This window comes from Ailuropoda melanoleuca, chromosome 1, assembly GCF_002007445.2.
Source record: "Ailuropoda melanoleuca isolate Jingjing chromosome 1, ASM200744v2, whole genome shotgun sequence".
NCBI classification, from domain to species: Eukaryota; Metazoa; Chordata; class Mammalia; order Carnivora; family Ursidae; genus Ailuropoda; species Ailuropoda melanoleuca.
Genome location: NC_048218.1, coordinates 74210391 through 74217443, shown reverse-complemented (window position 1 = coordinate 74217443; position 7053 = coordinate 74210391). Strand labels below are relative to the sequence as shown.

The 7053-nt window shown below is 36.5% G+C and overlaps 1 protein-coding gene across 4 annotated transcripts in view; it reads left to right on the top strand.

The window, feature by feature from the left end:
• The window catches only part of IL1RAP (interleukin 1 receptor accessory protein), a 136329-nt gene extending 130046 nt beyond the window's left edge, over window positions 1-6283 (top strand). For 2 of the 4 annotated variants that reach the window (XR_004625712.1, XR_004625709.1), the window contains one exon: window positions 4456-6283. The gene's annotated coding sequence lies outside the window, so the exon portion shown is untranslated. Of the gene's footprint in view, window positions 1-3541 lie in introns of all 4 variants that reach the window. The other 2 variants (XR_004625710.1, XR_004625707.1) reach the window with 1 other exon arrangement.
• Window positions 6284-7053: the final 770 nt, after the last annotated feature.

Below are 7053 nucleotides of genomic sequence, written 5' to 3'. Positions count from 1 at the left end.
GGTACTAGGAAAGTTTGAGGTGTCTCCTTAGTTTCTTTCTAACGTGTATGGAGGAGAGATCTGGGAAAGGACAGAAAGAAAGTGAGAAAATATTTCAAATGAAATGGAAGCTTACACAAAAATCTCCTAATTTTAGAACTAACGGCTGAAAAATTCTGTATCGTTAGGGATTCAGTGTAGCATTTGGTGTATGTATCCCTTCTTTGCATTCAAGATTCTGAGAAGGGATAGTCAGTCCAAGTGCCTACAAGAATCATAAAGTAAGAAAAAAGAGGAAAAGGGGCTAGATATAAGCATAATACACATGCTGTCCATCTAAGACCCATGTGTATAGGGACATAGGTATAAATACATATTGCTTTACTTGAAACATTTTAACACAATCATAAAAGACACATAGCATCTGATCTTCCAATGAGGGAGATAATAGAGAAGATTGGGCCTATGGATAACTGAAGAATATTTCTTAAAAAGGGAGCAACCTCTACTCAGTTCCAATCAAGATACTTGTCACTCAGCCACATTGTTGGCAGATTGTCCAGTTTTTCAAAGAAGCTAAAAATTAAAATTTGTATGTAGTCTCTCAATTATGGGATGTCTTAAGCTTAAAAGAAAAAAAACAAAACAAAACAATAACAACAACCAAAACACATGAACACATAGTCAACCTGAGAGCCGCTAGTTTGTAGTTTCAGAACTAAAGTATTCACCCCAAGAGTATATATCTGAGTGGGGACTCAAGTGTCCCTGGCAATACTGAGACCAGAGAACACAGGCTGGACCTAAGGACATAATGGGAGACTTCCATTCCCTCCCCAAATCAAAAATATCTGAACCCTCAAAAATAAGGCTGACCTGACCTACCACTTCATCAGAGGAGAAAAAAACTGGAATATAGTGTGCCTTCCATCTGTGCGGATGGAAGAGTATGGGCTCCCTGTCTGGTGAGGTTACTCTAAGAAAATTAGAAGCACAATCTGCTAGCCCTGAACAGGAGCAGCACAAAAAGAGCAAAAGACCATACCAGACATGAGCTGTCACCTTCAATACGTTAGAGCTGGCTGCTAGTTAGCTATGACCCAATGAGTGTCAGCCATTCTCAGTTACTAATAGTAAAGGATGGGTGGAGAAAGAAGCCAGACATTTCATCCCACTACTCCACTTGGAGAGAAAAGCAGAAAATCCCTTCCCTGTTGAAACAAACTATTATATCCATTTCCTGTTGAAAGAAAAAGATGTGGGAATAAGGACACCCCAGAGTAAATGTGACTCATCATGGAACTTGTAATTAGGAAATGACAGGCCATCCTACTTGAATATCTAGCAGAAAACAGTTGAGCACAATCCATATTCTGTATTATATTTCTTCTTGAAGAGATTAAACCATCCTTGATGTATGTTCAAGGATCTTCACTTGGAAGACAAACAGCAGTTTCTCTTCCAATCTATTAAAAGGGAGTAACATTTCTTTCTCCAAATCCTAAAAAGGGAGATAAATATTTTTACCTGTAATCAGTTAATCAGTCTTATTATTCCTTATGAGCTCAGTGTCCCAACTATGACATATCTTTGGAAAAATTGAGAAATTACTTTTTTATTTATGAATTATTTTTTGTGTGTGAAAAAAATAAAGGTTAAGTGGCAAAGGCATGGAAATTAAACGTGAGTTCTTATGAATGAGTAGCTGGACAGCTGTGTTCTCAAAAGCTAAGTTAGTTTTGGTCGGTATCAATTTCCATTAACAATATAAGGACAGTGTAAGCAGTATAAAGTCATAGCTTTTGGCATTAGCTACACAGGGGTCAGAAAGATGATGGACCATACTTCTGCTATGTGAAGAAAGGCTAGGAGGTTATGTTATTAGTCTCTGACCCAACATTCCATACTTGAGTGTAATATTCATTGCCATATATTTCAATGAGGCAAATGATAAGAAAATTTCCTCATGGGTCATGCATATTCATAACTGATATGATATGATTGCCGGTTAAATGGATAGCATTTACATAAGAATATTGCCTATTTAGGAGCAGGAGTTTTAAGTCCAATAGAGATGAATGTGAGTATTGCTTCTAATTATCTGTTTGACCATGGGCTCTCTGGGCCTCAGTCTCCTACTAGCTAAAATGGAAGTAACATTATTAACCTCACTGGGTTTTGTGGGCATTAAATGATATAATGCATGTAAGTGCATAGCACAGCGCCTGACATATTATAAATGCTTGATAAGTGTTGGCCAGTACTATTCCCATAGTGAAATCATGCTCATTATTGCATAAACTTACATTTGCATAATGATTTATGACTCACAAATTGATTTCATATGTATCAGTTTTCTTCCCTTATCTTTCTTTCTTTTTTTTTTACTCTCACAAAATGCACAAAAGCAGTACATAGCAAGAATGTGTTATCCAGGTTAAGTGACTTTCCTAATGACTCTCAGCCAATTAGCAATATGGTTGGGCCTCTAATCTAGGCTTCTGACACCTGAGCCAGTGCCAATTCTGGAACTACTCCTATAAGATTCATGTGGAAGTATTTCTAATTGTAACTATTTAATTTGGACCATTATACATTCAAATCAGTAAGTCAGTTAATGTAAACCCACAAGCAGCTAATTAAATGTCATATCAAGTGTCTGATGGGTCATCTGGCCTTGCCATATTATGATTTTATATAATTTCATTTTTTAATATTATATTATAACATTTGTTTAAGAATTTAAAAAGTAGAACCATTATTTTGTGTCTTCCAGACTTTATGATCAGGTTATAAATTTTCTTTCAAAATAAATATTTGTATTTGTCTTAATGGAAAATAAAAATGTATCCACCATTTACCTTGAAAAACAAATTTAATCTTTCAGCAGTTATGATTTACGCTGTGAGTTCTAGTCACCATCTCTTAGAACTAGTAAAAATTCGAATAATGTATTCACTTCCAGTTTGAAAAGTTGAAGTAGTTGGTCAAACTAATGCACATGAAAATGCCATCAATAATAAATTGGCCTAGTTATAAAGATATAAGGACACAGAAGGACAATCAATCCCTACAGTAATGGTTTCAAAATTTTTGTGTCTAAAAATTGTTTGGGGAGCATCTTACAGCACAGATCTGGGACAAGTTTCTCCCCCAGGGGAACTGATTTATTAGGTACTGGGCATCGCCTAGGAGTCTGCTTTTTGATATTGTGACCTTGATAATTCAGATAATGTATTCCATGGGTCAACTACTCTTATAAGAATTCTTTCAAACCCTTCCCATATTTTTTATATTATTATTCAGGTTTAAAAAGAGAAAAGCTTTATTAGAGTCTGGTCCAGGGCTTCTCAAAGTGTGTTCCTTGATGCATCCATATTGGAACCATTTTGGGTTCATGTTAAAATGTATATTTCTTGACCCATCTAAGAATAACTAAATAAAGATCTCTAGAATGGGGCAGATTTGCACTTGGAATAAACTTTCCGGGTTATTCTGAGGCACAAAATAGTTTAAGAACCATTAATTTTATCTCTCTTTAACTCCTCTTTTACCCTTGTAGGCTCTGATTTTCTACAGTCAAGAAGGACTACAAATCATCCTTTTAACAAGGTGTTTGCAGGCAATAGATGAAATTAGAGGGCATGTTTAGCCCTTGAGTTGCCTCAGCACAGGAGACAATTAAATAGAGGAGTGGTTGGTACAGTTTATATCTCATATACAAAGCATCAAACACTGACATTCGGAATCTGGTAGGATTGCTGTAGTCATCACATGTATTAACCAGATTCAGATAAGCTATGCTCTGCTAACAAATAACCATGACATTTTAGTAGCTTTATAACAAGATTTATTTCTTGTTTATGCTGTATGTCCAGATAGGGGCTTACATTTTTGTAGTTTTGCCATCTGAATTGTGTGGCTTCCTGCTATTCTAAACTCCAGCCTAAATACGACACTTATCACTCGCACTTACAATCCATTGGTCAAAACTAGCTGTGGCACTGATCTAGTCATAGAGAAGGCTGGAAAATGCATTCTTCCTGTGTTCCTGGGAAGAGAAAAATGAAATGGGACTTGGTGAACACATAGCGTTGTCTTTGCCTAGGAATGAGATATTGAGATTGCCTGAACAGGCAAGAGGCAGAACTACAACCGGAGCTTTGTTACATACTTTGATAATGAAGAAATGGAATGATTTTCCTGCCAACACCCCACCTCTGCTCTCCAAGGTGTCAAGTCAGGTACTTATGAAAAAACAGTGTACAGAAATGAATAGGGCTTGTCCCTAATTTCCTAAAGGAAAGTTGTTGAAGGCATGCATAAAAATTACAGCTCCTGGTTAAGGGAAAGCATTCTTAAAAATTGGTAAGTTTCTGTATTTGGTTAATTTCCATTCAGCGACTTTAGGTAGTTCTCTAAGAATGTGATGCTCAAACCATCTGTCAATGAGCCATTTCATTTTTGAATATCCAGGGAGCCTCAGAAGGATTGAAGACATTTAGAACACAGCAGAGCATGTAACACGGTCATTAGAAAGACTCCCTTGATCTATTTATCTGAAGAGCTAAATGGGGAATTCAAACTGAACGTGCTAGAGCCCAGATGAAGGAAGAGACAAATGCTGCTGTGGGTATTATGAAGTCGGCTGCTATGTATGCATCTGCTCTCTCTACAATTTGGATTCTCTGTAACAAAGACTTGAGATTTTATGACTTGTCTCATGTTGTGCAGTATCATTTGGTCACGAAGAAACCTCTCTTTGGGTTGGTGAAGATCAGTGCTTAAAGAGCCTCGATCCATACTAACAAGTTATGATGCTGAACAGAGAAAAAGTTGGATTGCTTAGTATAGTGAGGAGATTACTGACATATTCAAAATTCTTTAGAGAGTAATTTATGAAGTTTTCCTCTTGGATAATACAAAACACTTATAAATATTTAAATGGAAAAAATTGGCTCTTTGAAAATGGGCTCATAGAAAGAAAGCAGAAAGATTCCAAATCTGAACTCAGATCATAAACTATTTTTATCCTACTTCAGGTGATGGGAATTTTAATACTCTATTGCTTTATTGAAAAAAAACAAAGTAAGATCTAAGCTGACACGCGTTTATCTTTCATTTAAGACATAAAGCCATACATAACAACTTACTACTTTTCTATTGTTAAAAGCTATGCTATATGCTTGCGGTGGGTTTATAATTCAATACCATGTTTCAAAATACCTGAGGTAAGTGGTTCTTTTAAAAATTGCACATATTCGGGGCCTACCTCAGACTACTAAATCTCCCAAAATGACTTAGATGTATACTCTTCTAAAGAATAACTGACTTAAGTACCTTTATAATATCTGCAAATGTTTCTGTGAAAAATCGGTGATAACATATTATAAATTTGGAGGGAAAAAAAGGCTAAAGCAAATCCTGATCTTTTAGACAATATTTTTTTCTTAAAGAGCAAACCTTAAAACTCACTGCCAAATACTGGAATTTGAGTACTTTATTTTCATATCTTGCTTTGAAATTGCATAAAATAGGAGAAAAACAAAATGCACATAATAAAATTATAGCAATAATCAATATATCAATAATCAAGCGGAGAGCCAAAGAAGGCTGAAACGTTAGTATTTATTACACCCATGTCATCAGTCATCTACAACAGGACAAAATGTTCAAGGGATAACAACTTGGCTATTGCAAATACAATTAAATGACTTCTAAGAAGAACCAAAGGAAAAAAGGGAGAATAAGTGAACCCACTCACTCACTTACAAACCTTAGTACTATAACATAAAAGAGAAAAGACACCCGGAACAATTCCCACAGCTAAAATGTGGAGTAAGTGTCAGAGTTTGGGCAATAAAGCTGAATGGTCATTTCTATAAATAAAGGCTTTGACAGAGTGGAATCAGGAGACCTGAACCGAAGTGCCTGTTCTTCTCTTTACTGTGTGACTTTCAGACACTTTTGCTCTCAAGTTCTGAATTTCCCCACATATTATATGGGAATAGTATAATATCTACCTCATTAGACTGTTGTAAGGGTAAAATCATATAATAAAGGTGAACTTCTAACATCTGTAAATTACATGCTTGGTAGTGATATTATTACTATTATTATTATATTATAAAAGAAAGCTACGGAAAAGAAAGAGCCTTAAGAGGAGTTCCTTATCTGGCTGACTACTGGGGTACTTTCCAGAGCACATAGTCTAACTGTAACCCTTCGTAACATAAAAATTAAAGAATAAACAATACAATTTCACATGACTCTAAGTGTTGAAGATGCCAAAAAAAAAAAAAAACAAGAAAAACCCACAGACTCTGGGGAAAAAAAAACACAGACTCTGAAAAAGTAATTAAAAAAAAAAAAACTGTGCTTGTTTTGGACTACCATATCACTAACTACCTAATAGCAGCTTAAAACGACGAATATTGATTATCTCATATTTTCCATGGTTCTGGGTCAGGAATCAGAGAGAGGCTTAGCTGGGTGTTTCTGACTCAGAGCTACTCATGAGGTTCCTGTCAGACTATTGACCGGGGGCAAGGTCCCTCTGCCGTCCACCTGGGCCGGAAGACCCACCTCCCAATGCAAGCACATAAGTGTTGGTAGGAAGCCTAAGTGCCTATTCACATGACCTTCCCTAGGCTGGTTGAGTGTCCTAGTGACACGTAGCTGGCTCACCCCAGAGCCAGTGATCCCAAAGAGAGAGAGCAAGGAGGAAACCACTGTGCCTCCAAGACCTAGTCTCCAAAGTGACATATCATCACTTCTTCAATATTCTATTGGCTAGAAATAAGTCCCTAAGTCCCTTCCAAATTCAAGAGGAAGGAAATTCAGCTCTATCTCTTAAAGGAAGGAGTAACAAAAAATTGGGGGACATCTTTTAGAGCCAGCACTATAACATAGACAACCATCTATTTTTCGGTTGACTGAATCCAGAAAAGGAAAGTAACTGGTCCTCAGCTTCCTAACTTTGTCCCTAACATAGTAAGCTAACTAGCTGTAGAGGTGGCACAACTCAAGTGAGAGCTGTCTTGTTCTGGCTAGGACATTTCTTTTTCCTCATGG